Source organism: Acipenser ruthenus, chromosome 3 (genome assembly GCF_902713425.1).
Source record: "Acipenser ruthenus chromosome 3, fAciRut3.2 maternal haplotype, whole genome shotgun sequence".
Lineage (NCBI taxonomy): Eukaryota > Metazoa > Chordata > Actinopteri > Acipenseriformes > Acipenseridae > Acipenser > Acipenser ruthenus.
Window position 1 is genome coordinate 27277583 of NC_081191.1, and position 22933 is coordinate 27300515.

A 22933-nucleotide genomic window follows, 5' to 3' on the forward strand; every position below is an offset into this window, starting at 1 on the left:
CCTGACTCCTCAATCATTACCAAAAAGGAGAACTGGGGCTTGAATAATGCAACTGAGGTCTATCCTTGGGAAAATAATCCAATACTCATTGAAACATAACACTCAGTACTAAAACCTGCAATATGAATTTCTTCACATTGATCCCTTCACCAAAGGACATTTTTGATGCAGGCGTCTATCCTGCCCCACTGCTTCATCGTCTGTGCTCTTGGATTCACATTGTAGCAGTTTCAGTGCTTGGAATTTTTTTTAATATAAATGACAGCAATACAGAGAATTCCAAGAAAAGTAGTTGGGAAAGTCATAAATAGGCAATCTGTCATCACAATCCTTAATTTTGACTGTGTGGCATAACATAGCTTAATTATTACTTTTTTTGTATCGGCTGAGATTCAATTATAGTACTTATCCACATATTATTAGTAAATACATAAATAAATACACTATACCTTTTTAGCACTGAACATTTTGAAGTGTTGTGAGGTGCTGCTAACAGCTATGTTACTCTGAGCTGGAAACAGTTTATTCCTGAACATTTTGGATGGCAGCAGCAGCACGCTGTTTGTCAAAGAAAATGAAACACTTATATGGTTTATGGATCCCAGCTGGTTATTGATATACAGTACACCACATTGGAGCCTTCCTGAGCTGAAATGATGACTCCTGCATAACAGTCTCGCTCCACCGTGCTCGCGCATTACCTCCTTGGGTGCTATTAAAATCCTCCAATGAGATGTGCTTGAATGAATGCTTAGTATATTAATCAAAAGAACAACGCCTTCATCATCATCAAACAGTCATGAGCAAAGAAAGCTTGGGAATAAAGGAAATCACTCACTGTGACAGATGCAGCATATTGCAATTTGATGAATTGGAAAGCACTAGCATAATAGGGTATGATCAGTTTATTCATTATACTATACATTTAAATGTAAAATCCACTGAGAAATTTGACACAGCCTAATGTCCCTTCAGTTACATATCCTTCATCTATTTTGCTGTTGATTGAGTTATTTAAATTGCTGCGTTGTGTCTTCTTTATGGTTTATAAAATGACTGTTTTAGCTAACAGTAAACAAGAAAACACATATTTAGTTATGGTAACTTTAAAAAAAGAAAGAAAGAAAGAAAGACAGTTATAAATGTGTATGAACAGTCGACTGTGTTTTGTCTTTGCTCATTTTGACAGAATGAACTGGCAAGCTGTGCACATCATGGTTCTCTTGCTCACAAGAACAGTTTTATTCTGAAGGCTTCAATTGTCCATGTCAACTTATAATCATGCAAGTGAAACCTTGTTCAGTAGTGGTATGAAGTCAGGGAATTCACGATAAACCAGAACAAGCCTTTAAACAGAGCAGGGCACATTTCCTCATGGGAACAAAATATTGATCGCCTAATCAGTTTGTCAGAAATCTTAACAGCAAGCACAAAGGGTCACTTGAGTGTGTAATGGGCAAGATTGTGAGACACACTGCCGTTATGGATTCTGTTCCTTTTGGTGAGATGAGAGTAAAAGCTCTAAAAAAAACATGAATTCAGATGAGCCGGGCTCTTTTGCATTGTGGTTCAGATGCTCGCTTGCAGTGTGCACGGTTACCGGTTCACAACAAGTGTCTGTCCTGACTACAGTAGCATCTGGAGATTACTGTAGACAGCAAAAACAGATTGTTAAACAGATTGTAGCAAACTAAATAAGCCATCCATTTTTCATGCCATGCACATCCATTCACTACATCCGACTCAAATCTTCCTCTCCTTTCAGCCCTCTGACCCTGACATTTCCTCACGTATCTCTACCTGCCTCTCAGCCATCTCCTCCTGGATACACTGCATCATTTCAAACTCAACCTCTCCAAATCAGACCTCCTTTTTCCCCCCTCTTCCTCTCCCACAGCTGATCTCTCTATCTCTATTCCTCTTGAATCCACAACCCTCTCTCCCTCCTCATCCACCAAGAACTTCGGTGTCACCCTCGACCCCTCCCTCTCCTACTCTCAGCATATGTCTACTCTGGCACACTCCTGTCGCTTTTTCCTCTGCAACATACGAAGAATTCGCCCCTTCCTCACCAACTGCTCCACGCAGCTCCTAGTTCAGGTCTTGGTACTGTCCCACTTTGACTACTGCATCTCCCTCCTGGCCAGCCTCCCTGCCTCTGATATGCATCCACTCCAGCCCATCCAAAACTCTGCTGTTCACCTTGTCTTTTCCCTTCCTCGTTTCTCCCACGCTACACCTCTGCTCTATGCACTGCATCTACTCGTATAAGCAAATATTTTTTACTATAAGTTAACTCTCTTACATGTAATTATTTACTGTATTCATTTATTTTGCGCTTATTTGAATTTTATTGTACTTTACAACTGCTCTTATCTGTAATATGACACTGTAATGTGATATTCAATCAATCAATCGTTATTTTATATAGCTCCTTTCATAGTGGCCCACCATCACAAAGCTCTTTATACAAGATACAGTAACAAAACAATGCATAATACATTAAATACAGTGAAAAACAAAGCATAACACATTAAATACAAGGCTAAAAAATTGTGGATGCGTATGGGGCAGCAGTTTGGAGTAGTGGTTAGGGCTCTGGACTCTTGACCAGAAGGTTGTGGGTTCGATCCCCAGTGGGGAACACTGCTGCTGTACCCTTGAGCAGGGTACTTTACCTAGATTGCTCCAGTAAAAACCCAACTGTATAAATGGGTAATTGTATGTAAAAATAATGTGATATCTTGTAACAATTGTAAGTCGCCCTGGATAAGGGCGTCTGCTAAGAAATAAATAAATAAAATAAAATAAATGTCATATGGAATTATAAGAAGATACAGTGAAAGATCAGAAGTAGCAAAGACACAACAGCTAATAACAGATATCAGACTTAAACAGCTAATAAACACTATGAACTCCCTCCAAAAATAATAATAATGTCATATTATGTAATGTGATACTTTGTACCGTGATATTTTGTAACAACTGTAAGTCATCCTGGATAAGGGTGTCTGCTAATAATAATAATAATAATAATAATAATGGTGGGGCATTTGTAGAGCCGTATAGTAACCTGTGCTTTTTACCCCAGACCTTTTGGTACCAAATTCAACAGCACCAGCAATTAAAGAATATACATAATGTGTGCCGTGTCACAATGGATGCTCAAACTTCTTGATTTGAGAGTTCATAGTGTTTATTAGATTAACTATGATATACAAACATTATCTTCCTAGACCTAGAAAGTCTGTTCAAGTGTACAGTAAGTGAAAATTTAAACAAATAGGTGTTTTACATTTATGTATTAGAACAGTTGTCAGATTTTTTTATCCATAGTAATAGAATGTTTTGTGCAGTTTCAGAATAGTGCTTTTCAAAATTCTTCTGATATGCAAATGTGAATAATAACACCTGTATCTTTAAATTTCCACTTACATCTGAATAATAGACAGTCAAGCTGGATAAAACACATTTTGAGGTTTTTTGGTTTCACGCCATGCAACATGGGATTAAAGTAAAATTGCACGCTCATTACATTACTCTTTTTAAATGCAATCATCGAATAACTGTACTTGGTATTTGTTTCGAAATGTGTGTTTGCGTTTGAATGTATACAGTGTTCCTGTATTTGCATTCATCGTTCTGTATTTAAGATTCCACTTAAAATGTGAGTTCTTCATCTCAGTGAGTAATTATCGTCATTTAACAAAATCCCTCCAAAAAAAATAATAATGCTGCAAGTGCACCCAAGCATTCCTATGACTGCCCTCTAAAAGGAGCCGGTTAGCCATCTTACCTGGTATTTTGAGTTGCAGTCTACAGCACTGCACTGACAGTGAAAGTCACCAGCAGCCTTGAGCCAGGTGGACTCCTGATTTGATGGGCAGGGGAACACACACAGCAGGGGACCTCAATTCAACAAACAATGTAGCTTGATGTATTTACTTGAGAACATTTGTTCTGACAGTTTGCTTTGCGATGACTGTTTTAAAAACTTTTTTGCAGCTCTCTAGAACAGTATTTGTTAGATAACATAATGTTTTCAGTTACATAACACACACTATATAATTATTTCGTTAATAAAGTGTACTATTCTGTGGTAAACTTTTCTAAGGGAGTTACTGCTTATTGTGTGGTGGTTTTGTGATGTGGACAAATGTTCTTAGGCTAGATTACCAAAAGACTTCCAGTAAGAGGTTAGTTCAGTAGCCACAGCGCCCTTAAAGTTGTTTTTTATATGTGTGTTTGAAATAGCAATCCCAGTATCACAAGGGTCATGTCAATGCATTTAGAGAAGATTTCTGTTTGAAATCCTGGTTTCATAATCACTAATACAATTACACAAGAAATGCACTTCATAGAGTGTGAAAGCCTATTCCCTTCCACCTAAGGCTAGTTCCAGTTATAAATTGAAAAGCATAAGTGAAGAAAATTGAGGTCAAGTTTAAAAGCACAGTGCTTCAGTGATATACAGCCCATGGCCACATGTTTATTGGAACGTTTCAACTGAGGGTAATGAATGTTTGGTAAAGTTTGAACTTTCTGTTTGAACTGTATGTTAGTGTACTGTTTATGAGTACCGTATACATAACTGTACAGTTTAGAGAGAGAGAGAGAGAGTTTCCACTAAATAATCCCTTGTTTGCTAACTGTAGGACAGGAGGGCAGAACCTGCAACGTCTTCGAACAATTATTTGTACCTCTGACTGATTTATAATTAAAACTCAGTGGTATTTGTTGTCTGCTCACTTAAGAATAAAAAACAATAAAAACTGTGACATATTTGACATCTGAGCATAGAAACAACCATTTTTAACATAATGACATTGCAGGGATAGACAGACTTTGTGAAGCTTAAATAGTAGGTAACCATTAAGTTGTCCCCCTGCAACACTAGCCCTGGTGGATTTAAGATATACCATTGCTCCGACTTTAGGTGCAAATGTCTTACATCCACTTCTGGAAGTTGTTTTCTCTCAGTGATCGGCTAGCTACACAATTATTGGATACCATCATTTTTTATATTCACAAAGGTATACAGTTGTATTTAGTTTTAGTGCCATTTTCTCTTGATTTTAAGATAAGAAGTCATACGAGACCGCTTAGGAAACAACTGCTGCTGGTGAACTGTGACGAATGACGCATTTAACCTGTAGTCCATGATATCCAAGTCAAAACCCACTGGTCAGGAACACTGCAAAATGAATGCTTGTAAAGCAGGACTGCCAAACAGTCAATACTACAAATGAAGCTGTGATTATAACCATCCTTGTATTGCGTTATCACTGCTTCAGCACAAGCTGGAATGCTTAGGATCACTCTCTGTTTACTGGTATTTCATTTGAAGCTTGTATGGAATGATTGATATCCAGGCTGACATAATCATGCATCTATTGACTTACAATCGATAGAAAAAACAGTCTAATCTAAAAGTGTTATTAAGCAAGGACATATAGTTATTTAGTGGAAAGCAATAAATATATAATGTAAGATCAATAGAGCACACTTGTACAGTACTTAGAAAAAAGGCAACATTACATTAAAAAGTAAATAATTTTGTATTAATATGAAAAAATATAGGTACATTTGTTTACTCTTGATGGGGGGTTTCTCTTAGGTAGAACTGTAACAAACAGACAAACCTTTAGACCAAATGTATTTTTCACATTCTTCATTGGCATTATAGTGTCTAATAGACAGTGGATATTAAACTACCTGAGCAGTAAAGAGAGTGCGGTTTTGTGCAAGGAAAAAATGGAACAAACAAGTCTTTAACTTGTATGGATTTGAGAATTCAAATGTAAACCAGCTCATAGCTGTGTAATAATTGCCAATAAGAAAATAATGGTCAAAGGTTGTCCAAAATGAGATCAGACTAAGCCCAGCTTTTACCTTAGGCAACCATCTAATAACATTGCTTGGCTTAGATATATTATTTATAACACATAAGATGACGATTTTCTTCCCATAAACAGCATTTTACAGTCGCGTTATTGTTTGGTACTTATAAACTGTATTTAAAAGCAGCAACTGTTCAGTTTTGAGAATGACAAGGAGAAATCAAGGAAACAAACGCATAGTCAAAAGTCATTATTTTGAGACACAATACAGGTCTTAATATTGTAGTACTAAAATGCTTCTCTCCTGGTGTCACCGACCCCTTGATGGAAGTATTGCCCTCGTACAGTTGGGTATACCAACTGGGTATTAAACCCAGACTTATTCCTTGGTTTAATCAAGACTATTCCAGATATTGTCTTGAATAAGGTTACTTTATCAGGGTCCAGCAATACAGATGTTCAACATTAACTCACTGACAGTTCGTTGCACAAACATGAGCAGACACTCGCTTTTTTGCCAAGTTATTTGAACTTCTACGCCTTGCTTAACCATTTAAATATAACCTATAAATGTTACACTTATATTAAATCAACTGATGTACTGTGTAAGTACAAAGAACTAATAAACTAAAGATGGTTTCCTATAAGGGTCATTTTTTCCCATGGAACATGTAGTGTCCTGTCAAATATGTACAGAAATAACATGCTTTACCTCACCATGTGATCCAGTCCAAAATGGTGGACGGGTCTAGCTATGATGAACTGACAATTAAAAACAGCAGGTGGATTGCTTAACTATCTTCATTTTGCTGGTCATCTGAGTCCCACCCAGCATGACAAACCAACATGGTCCCATTGCAACTGACCAATGAAAGCATGAGCTGCTCCCGATATCCCACAGGATAATTTCACTTCAACAACCAGGTTTCACATACTGAGCTGTCCTTTTCACCTAAAACCACTGTTTTAAAACCTTTATAAATGTTTACCATAGTAAAAGCATAGCAAACTGTAATAAAGCATAGTGAAAGTATTGTAAAGTGCAGACAGGTATGGTAAAACATATTTAAAAACATGCAAAACTATGGTAAATGCATACTGTAGCATAACCATGGGAAAAGCATGAGGAAAATGCAGTTACAGTGCAAATTTACAGTGACAAAAAGGGATTTTTGCATGGCTCCCAAATATGTTTACTTTTCTTAACCTTTTTTTTTAGATATGTTTAACAGTGCTACTGTTTGAAAATGCCTTTATTGATTTAGTTTTACAAAAAGAACACCACACAACTTGAATAAGAGAAGGTACAAACAACTGCCTTGTTTCTACTGCAAGACACCTTTAAAATGGTTTTACCAGGTTGGAAGCCCTGTGAGATGCTGAGAATGTCTTGCTAATGGAGCAGGAGACAGTTTCCGGGCTATAAACATAGACATTCCAACTATCTACTTTTAAAATAACTCAAGCTGGCTCTTGATAAAAAAAAGAAATGTGGAAATGTGTTCCAGTTAGCAGGGCCCATGAATTTAATTGACATCCTGACAGTTACCGTGCATGACTGTAAGACAGATGGAACATATTTTGTGGAGGAATTGAATGAGAACTGTAGAGTACCAAATATAGTATTCTGAGGCAAAAAAACATGCAATCAATTAATGGTTAGTTAATGCATAGTAACATATTTACTATATATATATATATATATATATATATATATATATATATATATATTGTAACCCGGACAGCACTCACGGTCGTTCGTTTGCCCTTTTAAATTATGACCCAGGACCCAAGAAATTGAGTTTAAGCACTGACGTGCTATTTTTAATACACAAAAGGAAATAAACAAACAAAATCCTAACTCCGTGTTGGAGCACTAACTATACAGGCAGGTCCCTGAATAGCTCGCTGGACGGCTAAACCGTTTACCTGCCAAACAAAAACACACCACACAGGTTTAACACAGAACAGAAGGTTTTATACTACTTTTTTTTCCTTTTTACGCTTGAGCACACTATCAAACGGGCTTCTATACACACCAGCAGCCCTGAAGAGACTGGCTGCTTCCTTTAAATACCCTGCACCTGGCTCTAATTTACAATGATTACCAGGTGCAGGGGATAAATGTTAGCTTGCGAGGTTCGGGGGGCGTGAAGCTGGGGGGGCTGCTAATCTCTAATCTTTCAATTTTCTAATCTCCAGTTAATTAGTTCTATTTTACTATTTAAGACCTGATCACCTGCACCTTTTCTGTCTAGTGTTTCGTTTTTGTAGCAAACGCTCAGACGCCGTCGTTTCGTGCTCCACCGCTAATATCTAAACTTCGTTGCCTCGCTCACGCAGGTCGTTTCTCTGCACATCGCTGCCAAGATATTATCAATCATTTTCTTACCTGCTCAGGTGATCTTTCTTTTCAATCAGCTTCTCTTTTCGGCTCCAAGAGCAACGTTACTCTTTCCTGTTCCATCCGGTCTCCACCTCGGCATCATAGCCGTCCAAAGCGCAGCTTCAATACTCAACTTGTCTGCAACTTTATCAGAAAGTCTGGTCCTCCGTTAAACTTCCAAGCTCCTTCAACATGACATCCTCATTCCCGTTGTCTGCGATTGCCTTACCTTAGCTCTATTTAATTCTACCACGAAGTTTTGTCGGCTTAATCCTTTACTCCTCGCTTGTAATCAGACGCCCCTCCCCTCGCTCCCACTGAGCCAGCACAATTACCGTTTCATCAGAACATCCTGCCCTGCTGGACCTCCATCAGCTACGTTCAACATTTTAAAGACGTATCCAGCCCATTCTAAACTCAATTTGTAACTAGTGGCGGCTCGTGACTCGACTGGTCACAACTCCACTATTGTACTGTAACTTTTCCACCGGCGCCTCACAGACTATGGTTACCACGGCAACGCCCTTATTGAGTGACTGCGGGGAGTGGTAAGTTGTCATGGTGACCAGGCGGCTTCATCAGGCTCTGCGTGCTCTGCGCCTCAGCACTGCAATCTTCCGGCTTCCTGTTGCTGCACTTTCACAACTGGCAGAGACAAATTCAACGCGCCGAACCATAACATCTAAATATTGCGTTAACTTATTTATATTCATGACTATCTGTCCTAAACATGTCTAGAATATTTATTATTCAAATCTAAAGGAATAAGCAAATGTTGTTCTACATAGACAAGGATTTTAATCGTAATAACTTCTTAGATTCTACCCTGATTCACTCAGGTCAATGATGTAATTCCAATCATAACCTCTGGATGGCAGTATAATACCACAAGCTCTCTCTCTATACATTAAACCAGTTTGGTTTCGCTGCGAAGCTCGGACACTACAGCTTTTCTATCTATTCCCGCAGTTCTCACTCGGATGGATTCTCGGGAGTTCCCCCTCCTGCCTCATCCCCTGTCTATCTATATCAAATGACATTCTTCAATTTCAACTCTTACCCCCCTCCCCCCGCCCCTTTGAGGCGGACTGCTCCTGACCAAATCTATAGATTATTTCAACAGCCTCAGAGCAGCGGATTCTTCATCCTTTTAGGTTCTACAGCAGCCTCAGCTCTATGTATTCTCCATCTCTGGCTTCATCTAAATCAGTTAACTCACAGTCCAATATCCACCGCTTTCAGCAGATGTCTGTGCTCTACAGCAGATCATCACACTACCGATGGCAATCCACCATTCACTATTACAGATCCCTGCTTCAGCAGATATCGGTGTTCTGCAGCAGACCACCACGCTCTACCAATGGCAGTCCACCATTCACAATAACAGATCACTGCTTCGGCAGATCTCTCTCTACAGCAGACCACCGCTCATTATTGACAGCACTTCTTTGTTTACTTCCTCAGATCTCTGCCCCGTCCAGCAGATCCCATCCTCTACTGTCAATTGCTCCTCCCTGCAGCAGATCTCTGCTCCCTTTTCAGATCTACTCACTGTTCTAGCATGCAAGTTGCTTTAGTTCAGTCTAAATCTGGACCTGCACTACTCCAGATCTTCCAACGCTTCCGCTTTCCTCCAATACGCAGATCGTGGAAGTATTCCGTAGTCAAGGCTAATGCTAATCCCCATCTGATCAAAAATACGAGGTGCTTGTCTTTCTCAGCAATCTATTTATATGTCCACACATCCTCTCAAATATTACAGCATTAATACATGGTGAGAGACGCGGTGAGACTGGAAATCTGTTTTGTTTATGAGTTAAGGAGTTCCACTCTAGGAGAATAACTGGAGTTGTGAAACCCAGTCTCTCAATGTGAGTTCACCTTTTCCATTTCAAGCAGACATGATAGTAGCAGACCACAGATCGATCCCGTATTCACTGACACATAGGATAGTCAACATCTCATCTCTGCCCTCCATTCCAGTAAATGGAGCACAAAGCGTGCTGAGCTTCCCCGATTTACACACGTTCGTCGGTTCCAGCTGCTACCTCAACTGTCAGTTCCAGCTCCCCTTCGGCCTCCACTTTTAGTGTTCAAGTTCCGTCGACTGGTCCCGTCTGCTGCGTGCCCCCCCCCCCCCCCCCCCGATTCACCAGCTGTCATTTGACTGAATCATCCTCTCAGTAACCTCCTTCAATCTGCTCAGCATTTCGTATCTGCAGCTCTCTCCCTCCTTCGACAGCTTCATATTGTACAGCCTGGTCAGGGTTTTAAACATTCTGTGCCAGAATCTGATTCATCCTATTCCTTCAAATCAAACCAGATCATGGCTTTCATCGTCCAGCTAGGGATTTTTTCTTCCCACCATTCTCTCCATACCAGTAGTTTGTCTGACTCTTTCCGGAATCTTCAAAGTCCCCCCCCCCCCCCCCCCCCCCCCCCCCCTGCTGCACCTTCCAGCCTGCCTATATCAACAGACATTCTCCATTCACTTATCTCTACTCTTTGGAAAGTTTGCTTGTCCCCTTACGAAGATCTCCTCATGGAGACCATCTGCCTAACAGCTGATTCTTAAGAGCCTTCCCTTCTGCCTCACCTTCCCGCTGTCCGCATCAATGACCATTCTCAGTTTGCTCATTCTACTCTTCTGAAACGCCGCTTCTCCCCATACAAGGATCTACCTATGGAGATCATCTGCATCTGAGCCCTCTTCGGTCTCCTTAAGAGCTCAGAATTCACAGTTCTAATTTACGCCATCATTCAGTTGTGTACCTCCAGACGGATCCATTTCAGCGCCGTCAGTTAATTCAGCTGTCAAGCAGATTCCCATTTCTGCCCCTTATTTTCATCGTCAAGGTATCTCATCTACTTCTCGGCCGCCTTCGGCTTCCTCAGAAGCTCAGACTTCACAGTTCCCTCAGCTTCAAGCTTCCCTGCAGCGACGAAGATCTCCTAATCAGCCAACCTCTCCACCCTCCTTTCTAGAGCAGGCCTCCTTCCTCAGCTGTATTCTCCCCATTCATTTCGTATAGGTGCAGCTACCTCCGCTGCGAGAGCCAACATCAACCACAGTCTGATCAAGACCATGGGCCGCTGGTCCTCTTCCGCAGTAGATTATTACGTTCAGAACTCGCAGTTTCTTCTGCTTCTGATTTACTTCACCATTCGGTCGTACCCCCAAGAGGGATCAATTTCAATGTGGTTAGTCCATTCAGCTGTCAAGTAGAGTCCCCTATCTGCCCCTTTTCATCATCAAGGTATCTCCCCAGCAAGAACCCCCCCCCCCCCCCCCCCAGGACCCTCGGTTCTGATTCCTCTCGCTCCTATCATCACTCATCGCCCCTCCTTCCACCCTCCAGAGCAAGCCTCCCTCCTCTACTTCACCCCCTCATTGATTTCTCTCACTCCTAGGATCACTCGTCACTGGATTCCAACCTACCTTGCCTCCAGAGCGGGCCTCCCCCCCAATCATTCCGTAGGCACAGCCCCCTCTGCTGCGAGGGCCAACATCACTCACAGCCTTCTTCGGCTTCCTCGGAAGCTCAGAATACACAGTTTCTTCAGCTTCAAGCTTCCCTGCAGCGACGAAAATCTCCTAATCAGCCCAGCTCTTCTCCCTCCTTTCTAGAACAGGCCTCCCTCCTCAGCTGTATTCTCCCCATTCATTTCGTATAGGTGCAGCTACCTCCGCTGCAAGAGCCAGCATCAATCACAGTCTGATCAAGACTATGGGCCGCTGGTCCTCTTCCGCAGTAGACTATTACGTCCATTCATCTCCCTTCGATATAGCAGCAGCCCATTTTAAAATTGCTAGCATGCCCGGAGTGGGGGCTACCTGTCCGCCGGGGCCACCTGAGGTTTTCCCCTAAATTCGCTTCGAGGGGGTTTTTTCCTCTCCACTGAGCGGCAGGTATACACATAGTCAGGTATACACAGTCACATCCCATTAACAAATTTACTAATCCCCCTTTGTTCGTCCTTCTGGTCTTTTGTTTGTTTGTTTATGTTATGTGTTGGCATGTTCTGTCTTGTTTGTCTCACGGTGTGGGAATTTTCGTAGGTGCCGGGTGTCCATCCTTTGGGGGACAAGTGAGGCTCACTTCCCCGACCTCAGGGCTAGGCAGCCGCCTCCCTTACCTTCAGGGGTTCTCACCGCGTGAGTCAGAGCGGACCCCCGGCCAAACTCTGTCCTGTCGCAGCTTCTGCGCTCATCTCACTCGAGGCTCTCTTCTATTCTGCCTCTCTTCAGGACGTGGTCACTCGTGCCGAGTCCTATACTAACCTCAATGCTCTGTCCTTATTTTCAGGTCCCAGGCAGCGTGATGTCTCGGCCAATCAGGGGTTTTACGAGCGCCCCTTACATAAGCCTCAAATGCTGGGTACCTCTCTCATCTCCTCCCGAGGGGTGGCTTTTCAAGTCTAACCCTCATATGTGTTTTCAGGTTGCCGGGTCCTCCGCCCCTGGGATGTCGACAGCGTCGGCCCCAGTCGACGACCTCTTTTCTATCCCGTTTCAGGTTGCCGGGTCCTCCGCCCCTGGGATGTCGACAGCGTCGGCCCCAGTCGACGACCTCTTTTCTATCCCGTTTCCGGTCGCCGGGTCCTCCGCCCCTGGGATGTCGACAGCGTCGGCCCCAGTCGACGACCTCTTTTCTATCCTTTCCGGTTGCCGGGTCCTCCGCCCCTGGGATGTCGACAGCGTCGGCCCCAGTCGGTGACCACATTCTGTCCTACTAACTGCTCCTTGCTGCTTCTTCTGCCTTATCTTTCCCCCCCAGCTCACGCCCAGTGAATTACTAATAAAACAATGAAACAGAATGTGCATACGCACATGTTTTATGCAGGTAGGATATTAACCCCCTCCCTGCTGTGTTAATTAATATATATATATGATTACTGCAACTCCCTGCTTCTGCTCAGTCTGCTCCAGCTCATCCAAAACTCTGCTGCTCACCTTCTCTTTTCCATTCCTCGTTTCTTCCACGCTGCTCCGCTCCCTCCACTGACTCCCTATCATCGCTCGCATCCAATTCAAAACTGTTCTACTTGCCTATCACTGTCTCGACCTTTCTGCTCCCTCCTATCTCCAGACTATTATATCTCCCTACACCCCCTCTCGCCCCCTCCGCTCCTCTGCCAATGGCAGATTAGCTGTACCCCCCATCCGCTTCCCAGTTTCCAGGGCTCGCTCCTTCTCCTTCCTTGCCCCTCAGTGGTGGAACGACCTACCCACGAATGTCAGGCCGGCTCTGTCCCTGACCACCATCCGGCACCTCTTCAAGACACACCTGTTCAGACAGCATCTGTAAACACCACAACTCTCAACTATACTTGACTATATGTCACCCAGTTGTATTAGTACTTGCATCATCTTGCACTTGCACTTAACTGCTCCACACTGCTATATTCTATTACTGCTCTCAATCATAATTATATTTTCTGTATCTTGTACTTGATTTTACTCCTAAAGGTAACCGTATTCACATTTTTTGTAATTGCTGTTATTTGAAATCGTTCTTATCCATTTATTGTACTTACTACTTGCTCTTAATGTAATTTACTCCTGTAAGCAAATATTTTGACTATAGGTTTAACTGTTGTCAGTCGAAATCACTCTCAAATGTAATTATTTACTGTATTTATATTTTCTTATGTGATTTTGCTCTTATTTACTACTGACTTTATTGTATTTCATAACTTCTCTTATCCGTAATGTGATATTTTGTAATGTGCTGCTAATAAATAATAATAATAATAATAATAATAATAATAATAATAATAATAATAATAATAATAATAATAATATATTGTGAGGTCTGTGCCCTCCACACTAAAACGCCCCTGCAGCTAACATGTAGGTCAGATCTCAGCAGGGGAAAAGAAGATTATGAAACTTCAGTTCTCGTCACCACATGCAGCTAACTCCTGGTAATCTTTTCTCAAGCATAGACTATTATTGTCACCTTGTTTGTATTGGATTTGAGTTTGCTTGAAAGTGAAGGTAAGTTCATCCAGTATAAAAAGTGGAATAGAGGTGGAGATCTACATTAGAAGGTGAGTTGGGCTGGATGAGAAGTTAATTGAAAGAGTGGTTGGCTCTGTGACTGGGATTACATTTTAATTGGGACACTGAATTCCAGAGTGCAGATTCAAATTATTTAAAATAAGGCTGTGACCTCGACCAAGTCATCATAAATCAGGTGCATAATCAACCTGGGACCCTCATGACATGCTGGTTATTAAAGTCAACTAGAAAAGTCGTTTTCGGAATGCAGCTTAGAAGCATGAAAAAATATTAAATGTGTGCAAATCAATATATATATATATATATATATATATATAATATATATATATATTGATTTGAACACATTTAATATTTTCACTGACTGTAACCCCTATTAAAACTGTTACATTCAGCAAAACAGCTCCAAAACAATGTGTATAAGGTGGTAAGTGATCTGTTAAAAATGCACTGACCAGCTCATCAGATAAATTGATTCTTTATTGACATGATCAAATAAATAATAGTAACAGTGAAAATAGTTTGGTCTGACTGGCCTCAGAAGTACAGTGAACAAGTTGAAATAAACAGCATCCTCTCACATTTTAAGCACATAGTAACCCTAAATGTCTAAAGAAAGTCTGTTTTCATAAGGAACAGTCTTAACATTGAAAACTCCATGGGTTATTTTGGAGAACAGACCAAATTTTACCCGCCAACTTTCTTGAACGAATTAGTGGAGGTAATTGTTGAATAACGGTCACAATACAGACGTTAATTTGAATCAATGGTATTGTAGCTGCCCATGGTGGACCTACAAACTATTGACTGTGTAATGGGAGGTATTTCTTTTTTTTTTATATATAATAAGAAACCAATAATAAAGTCTTAAAATAAAGCCATACATGTTATTGTTGTACTTAGATTGATGTCTCTGGAGTTATTCCTAATGAATTTAAATAACATTCAGTGAAACTGCTAAAAAATAAAATGCACTCGTTTCAAGAGTGTTGAAATGCTGCACAAAATTGAGAAAGATATTTTTAGAGCTAATTAGCTGTCCATATATGTTAAGCTGGGTCACGTGAATGGTAACTATAAATATGAAGACATTCTGCACTTCTTTCTATATTCAAGGGGATTACATTAATTGAATTGTAGATGTTTCAATTTGTGCTTCTAGTGCGTATATTTCATAATGAATTTGACATGATTGCTATTATTACATAAGAACATAAGAACATAAGAAAGTTTACAAACAAGAGGAGGCCATTCAGCCCATCTTGCTCGTTTGGTTGTTAGTAGCTTATTGATCCCAGAATCTCATCAAGCAGCTTCTTGAAGGATCCCAGGGTGTCAGCTTCAACAACATTACTGGGGAGTTGGTTCCAGACCCTCACAATTCTCTGTGTAAAAAAGTGCCTCCTATTTTCTGTTCTGAATGCCCCTTTATCTAATCTCCATTTGTGACCCCTGGTCCTTGTTTCTTTTTTCAGGTCAAAGAAGTCCCCTGGGTTGACATTGTCTGTACCTTTTAGGATTTGGAATGTTTGAATCAGATCGCTGCGTAGTCTTCTTTGTTCAAGACTGAATAGATTCAATTCTTTTAGCCTGTCTGCATACGACATGCCTTTTAAACCCGGGATAATTCTGGTTGCTCTTCTTTGCACTCTTTCTAGAGCAGCAATATCCTTTTTGTAACGAGGTGACCAGAACTGAACACAATATTCTAGGTGAGGTCTTACTAATGCATTGTAGAGTTTTAACATTACTTCTCTTGATTTAAATTCAACACTTCTCACAATATATCCGAGCATCTTGTTGGCCTTTTTTATAGCTTCCCCACATCCCCACATTGTCTACATGAAGACATTTCTGAGTCAACATAAACTCCTAGGTCTTTTTCATAGTTCCCTTCTTCAATTTCAGTATCTCCCATATGATATTTATAATGCACATTTTTATTGCCTGCATGCAAAACTTTACACTTTTCTCTATTAAATTTCATTTGCCATGTGTCTGCCCAATTCTGAATGCTGTCTAGATCATTTTGAATGACCTTTGCTGCTGCAACAGTGTTTGCCATTCCTCCTATTTTTGTGTTGTCTGCAAATTTAACGAGTTAGCTTACTATACCAGAATCTAAATCATTAATGTAGATTAGGAATAGAAGATGACCTAATACTGATCCCTGTGGTACACCACTGGTTACCTCACTCCATTTTGAAGTTTCTCCTCTAATCAGTACTTTCTGTTTTCTACATGTTAACCACTCCCTAATCCATGTGCATGCATTTCCTTGAATCCCTACTGCGTTCAGTTTGAGAATTAATCTTCTATGTGGGACTTTGTCATAAGCTTTCTGGAAATCTAAATAAACCATGTTGTATGCTTTGTAGTTATCCATTTTCAATGTTGCATCCTCAAAAAAGTCAAGTAGGTTAGTTAGACACGATCTCCCTTTCCTAAAACCATGCTGACTGTCTCCCAGGATATTGTTACCATATAGGTAATTTTCCATTTTGGATCTATTATAGTTTCCATAAGTTTACATATAATAGAAGTCAGGCTTATTGGTCTGTAGTTACATGGTTTGGTTTTGTCTCCCTTTTTGTGGATCGGTATTACGTTTGCTATTTTCCAGTCTGTCGGTACAACCCCTATGTCAAGAGACTGTTGCATGATCTTGGTTAGCGGTTTGTAAATAACTTCTTTCATTTCTTTGAGTACTATTGGGAGGATCTCATCTGGCCCAGGGGATTTGTTTATTTTAAGAGCTCCTAGTCCCTTTAACACTTCTGCCTCTGTTATGCTAAAGTTATTTAAAATTGGATAGGAACAGGTCGACATGTGGGGCATGTTGTCCGTGTCCTCCTTTGTAAAAACCTGTGAAAAGTAATCATTTAATATATTTGCTATTTTTTTTCTTCCTCTATGATTTTGCCATGTGTCTCTTAGACATTTAACCTCCTCTTTGAATGTTCTCTTGCTGTTATAATATTGGAAAAATATTTTTGAATTGGTTTTAGCCCCCTTAGCAATATTGATTTCTATCTCTCTCTTGGCCTTTCTAACTTCCTTTTTGACTTGTGTTTGCAGTTCCAAGTACTCTTTCTGTGTACTTTGTTTTTGGTCCCTTTTAAACGCTCTGTAAAGTGCCTTTTTTCGCTGAATATTTTTTTTAATTGATCTATTAAACCATTTTGGCCATTTTGTTTTAGATTTAGATTTGTCTACTTTTGGGATGTAATTGTTTTGCGCCTCTAGTACTACATTTTTAAAGAACAGCCATCCTTTTTTTGTGGATGTTTTCTCTATTTTACTCCAATCTACTTAGTCTCTGTTTCATACCTTCATAGTTTGCTTTTCTAAAATTGTAAACCTTAGCTTTAGTCATTACTTTGGGGGTTTTAAAAAATATTTCAAATGAGACCATGTTGTGGTCTGAGTTTGCCAATGGCTCTCTGACCTCTGCTTTAGTTATTCTGTCTTCATTATTTGAAAAGACTAAATCAAGGCATGTCTCCCCTCTAGTTGGTGCCTTGACAAATTGCATTAGGAAGCAGTCATTTGTCATTTCCACCATTTCAATTTCGTCCGTCGTACCCCCCATCGGGTTTTCCCATTTTATATGGGGGAAGTTGAAATCCCCCATTAGTACGGCTTCTCCTTTTCTACACGCATTTCGAATGTCATTGTATAACAGATTATTTTGCTCAGCGTCTGAATTTGGCGGTCTATAGCATGCTCCTATTATTATGCCCTTTGAATTTGTGTCCATTTGTCGTGGAGCATACTAACAAAATATAATCTTATTTGGAATGGATATTCTTTACTGCATGTACTGGGAGTTTTTAATTGCTGTATGCTTCCTTATGCTGGGTGTGAATATACAGTATATACAGTGCCTATAGAAAGTCTACACACCCTTGAACTTTTTTCACATTTTGTGGTGTCAGTGCCTCAGAGTTTCATGCATTTAAATGAGGATTTTTTTCCACTTATCTACACACCATACTCCACACTGTTTAGGGGAAAAAAGTTTTTATTGAGAAAAAAAATTATATATTAAAAATACAAAACTGAAAGATCATAATTGGATAAGTCTCCACCCCCCTGAGTTAATAGTTGGTGGAAGCACCCTTGGCAGCAATTACAGGTGTGAGTCTGTTGGGATAGGTCTCTACCAACTTTGCACACCTAGATTTGGCAATATTTGACCATTCTTCTTTACAAAACTGTTCAAGCTCTGTCAAGTTCCTTGGGGAGCGTTGATGGACAGCAATCTTCAAGTCATGCCACAAATTTTCGATTGGATTTGGGTCAGGGCTCTGACTGGGCCACTCAAGGACATTTACCTTTTTGTTCCTTAGCCACTCCAGTGTAGCTTTGGCTGTGTGCTTTGGGTCGTTGTCATGCTGAAAGTTGAACTTCCATCCCAGTTTCAGCTTTCATGCAGAGGGCAGCAGGTTTTCCTCAAGGACTTCTCTGTACTTTGCTCCATTCATTCTCCCTTGTATCCTGACAAGTGCCCCAGTCCCTGCCAATGAGAAACATCCCCATAACATGATGCTGCCACCACCATGCTTCACAGTAGGGATGATGTTCTTTGGGTGATGCACTGTGTTGGGTTTGTGCCAAACATAACGCTTTAAATTAAGGCCAAAAAGTTCCATTTTAGTTTCGTCAGACCACAAAACTTTTTGCCACATGACTACAGAATCTCCTGAGTGTTTTTTTGCATACTTCAAACGGGATTCAAGGTGGGCTTTCTTGAGTAATGGCTTCCTTCTTGCCACCCTACCATACAGGCCAGATTTGTGGAGTGCTTGGGATATTGTTGTCACATGCACACTTTGACCAGTCTTGGCCATAAAAGCCTGTAGTTCTTGCAAAGTTGCCATTGGCCTCTTGGTAGCCTCTCTGATCAGTCTCCTTCTTGCTCGGTCATCCAGTCTGGAGGGACGGCCTGATCTAGGCAGGGTCTTGGTGGTGCCATACACCTTCCACTTCTTAATAATCGTCTTGACTGTGCTCCAAGGGATATTCAAGGCCTTTGATATTTTTTTATGCCCATCCCCTGATCTGTGCCTTTCAACAACTTTGTCCCAGTGTTCTTTTGAAAGCTCCTTGGTGCTCATGGATGAGTCTTTGCTTTGAAATGCACTACCCAGCAGAGGGAACCTACAGGAACTGCTGAATTTATCCTGAAATCATGTGAATCACTACAATTTAACACAGGTGGAGACCACTTAACTTGGTGTGTGATTTTGAAGACAATTGGTTACATATTACATATTTAATATATGATTCAGTCAAGAAAATAAGTGAGGCAAGGTTGGATAGTAAATACGACTTTATATATTTTGTTTAAATATAGCTGATACAGCATAAGTAAATAACAGAAATAACAGAAAATGTTTTTGAAGTTCATACTGTATAATTTGCAAAGTTTTTCTCTGTCTCCGTCTGGTTTGCTGACTGCTGCATAAACCAGTTTATATCCGACCCGTCATATTTGTTTACATCGTCGAGTTGAATTTGTTTGAATTTCAGAAAGTCAAAAAACAGTGACATTTTAATCACAATTTTAGTGTTTGGAGCATCTTTCTTTTGTAGTATCTTTTGTAATTAATTTTCTGTGAAGAGTGCAGGGGAGAAAGGCATTCCTTTGAAAAGGGGTGGGACTGACAGTTATGTGAACCAATCACGACAGACTGAGACTATTGACCGGTGGTGTAAGGATGTTAGGGCAGTAGTTCAATCTATTTTTCCTCCTATGATGAGGTTTTAACCAATCACAGACCAGGATTTCCAATCACTGATTCATATATATATATATATATATATATATATATATATATATATATATATATATATATAGTCGACTCCACTTTGCATATTGGATCATTGCATATACTGTATAACGGTATAATTCAAATACATGTTTACTTAATGAAATTTGTCTTTGTCACCAAGACGGCTGCAGTGGGTGACGTCAGACCAGAAACAGGAAGTAACACACAGAGACTTGGGGTTTTGGTGAAGCTGAGCGCGTGATCGCGCTCAGCATTTAATAATTAAACAGAACAGAAAATAAAAGGTTTGAACACAAAACAGGACACGGCACTTGAGCCAAAATAAACATACAAACAAAACAAACACGGTGAGTGAAAACACTTATTATTCTTCTATTATTCTCTTTATTCTTTTTACCTCCTCTCCACATCCATTCTCCACTCACCGAACACCCAACCCCGAGTGAGTGAAAACATGCTGCTTTTATGCAGTTGTACCGAGACTCGATTGCTAGTTAATCATTCAGTTGGAATCTCGGTACAACTGCACGTGAATTAATTAAAGTGCACTTTCCCGTGTTCACATACTAATACTTTAAATGCACGTGATGTGATGTGCCATCCTCGTGCCTAAATACAAATATACAATTTTAAATACTCGTGCTGCACACACCCATTTATATCCCGTGTACCAATGACTATACACCAACATTTACACACAACACGTAACATATAAATAAACTACGCACAAGGGCGTGGCCACATTGCCACAGTCTTCTAAAACAATATCTCATTTTCAGTAACTCGTTATAGCATCTACAATGTCACTGCAGCAACTTGGATAAAAACAAAGAAGGCCTTCTAAAAATGAGTTACAGCATTATCGTTATACAGAACTTAATTTTAAGATATCAGTAATTGGAAAGGATTAGTAGCATACTTTGATAGGCGTTTGCTAACTCTCAGTTTTAAAACATAGCTCTGGTTCACTAACATAACACAGTGCAATGATCACAATATAATTTAGTAAGTATTGTACATTACAGTATAGCCACGTGTGAAAACTTTAACAATAAAGCCAAAAAAAAAGTTTTATATTTAAAACTAGTTAATAAACTAGCAAGCACTGGCAAAATCAACTCATTTTTATTCGGTGCAGAACTAATTTATTTTAACATATTGTTTAGGGACGCTGCGATACCTGCACGGTGGGTGTCTTAATAGTAGTATCTACAACTAATCGAAAATAACAATCCAAAACAAATTTGCTTTTGTTACAGACTTTCTAACAAGTCTGGAATAAACTATTTTGGCCTTTACAGTACTTAATTAACCCAAAAATATCACAAAACTGCTTAACATAAAAAAAAAGAACAGTCGTACAGGTACCACAGTAACAGGCGCTGTTTACCCTGTTTATCCTGATCGCATCATAAATTCCAGATTTTATAAATCCATTGATGTAAATGTCCGGTCTGCTTTTAATTTTTTCAGCAAATTGGCTTCATCACACTGCCATTCTCATATTCACTTTGACATCCAACGTATTCTTTACCTTGCCCAGTGCTTCTTTAACCTGTACTGCATACCAGTCTGTCAGAGGCCGGGATCACCCACTGTATGCCACACTCTGATTGGTGGAAGAATTATTGGCGATCCAATCAAAACCGCCAATAAAGCCAAAATAAATTCCCCGTCAAAATTTCCCGTTATACGGTATCTGTGATGGGAGAAAAGGATCTTGTGTTGTTATTCAGCCTCCCAACAACAGAGGGCGCTGGGCCAAGCTAAGGATCCCCAATGCATAGATCACGTGACCATGATGGAAGTCACGTTTTTCCGGGACGCCATCTTTCTATGGGGCAACAGTGCAGGTACGCTAAACCCGGTCCCTCAGGTCAAGTGTCAATCTCAGGGGCAGGGTTGTGAATACAAATGGAACTGCATTGTTGTACTTCGGGGCTGGCGTTCAGATTTATGAATGGGAGAGTTATAAAGATTAACCTGTGGTGTTTATTCTTGTAGATGGGACTGACAACTGAGGAGCGAGGGAGAGGATGGTGAGCGGTGGAGTCTCCGTCCCTCAACCTGCTCCTGTTTTTTGTGTTTTGATTAATCCTCATGCCCTGCCCCTGCATGTTTTGTTAACTTTAAAAAAAAAAAAATTCGAACTTTCGATTTCAGTTTCGATTTATCCACTCCAGTCACAACATCCCTTAATTGCATAACATGCAGCTGGTCCCATTTTTCCCATCGTTATCTATGTATGATACGGTTAAATGCATATCAGCTAAATGCATAATTCACTTAATTGCATGAAGCTACGCTGTCCCAAAGTCCATTTCATTTTCATTTGGATAATTGCATAATGCAAACAATGTTTGACAGCGGGAAAAGCCGTCAAGAAAGACACAGAATCTGTAAAACTCGTGCCTCAGCACACTACAAGCCTTCATGGAGGCAAATGGTTGTCAGTCTTGGCCAAATACTGTGCAGACTTCCATCAAATATTGTTTTGCTACATTGAAGTCACAAGATCTACAGTAAGGTACTGTACACACCTGTAACTTTTATGTTTTACTGTACTGTATTACAATAACTTAGTTTATGCGGGCTGTTATGTACTGTACGTTATTTAACTTTTCATATTGTGTGTTGCCAGAGAATAGTGTTGTTTGTATTGTGTGCATAATATATTTCAAGTTGGTTTATTTTTCTGAACTTGTTCAGTATTTTATGTTACTTGTAACAAAATATAATAGAAAAATAAAGCTATGATTCTGATCAAAACGAGTCATATATACATGTACACCTACGTATAGACCTATTGTCATTGTATCCCATTGTATTTCCTCACTCCTGTTATGTGCATGACCTCACACCGGTCCATAGCCGATGCAATTATGCA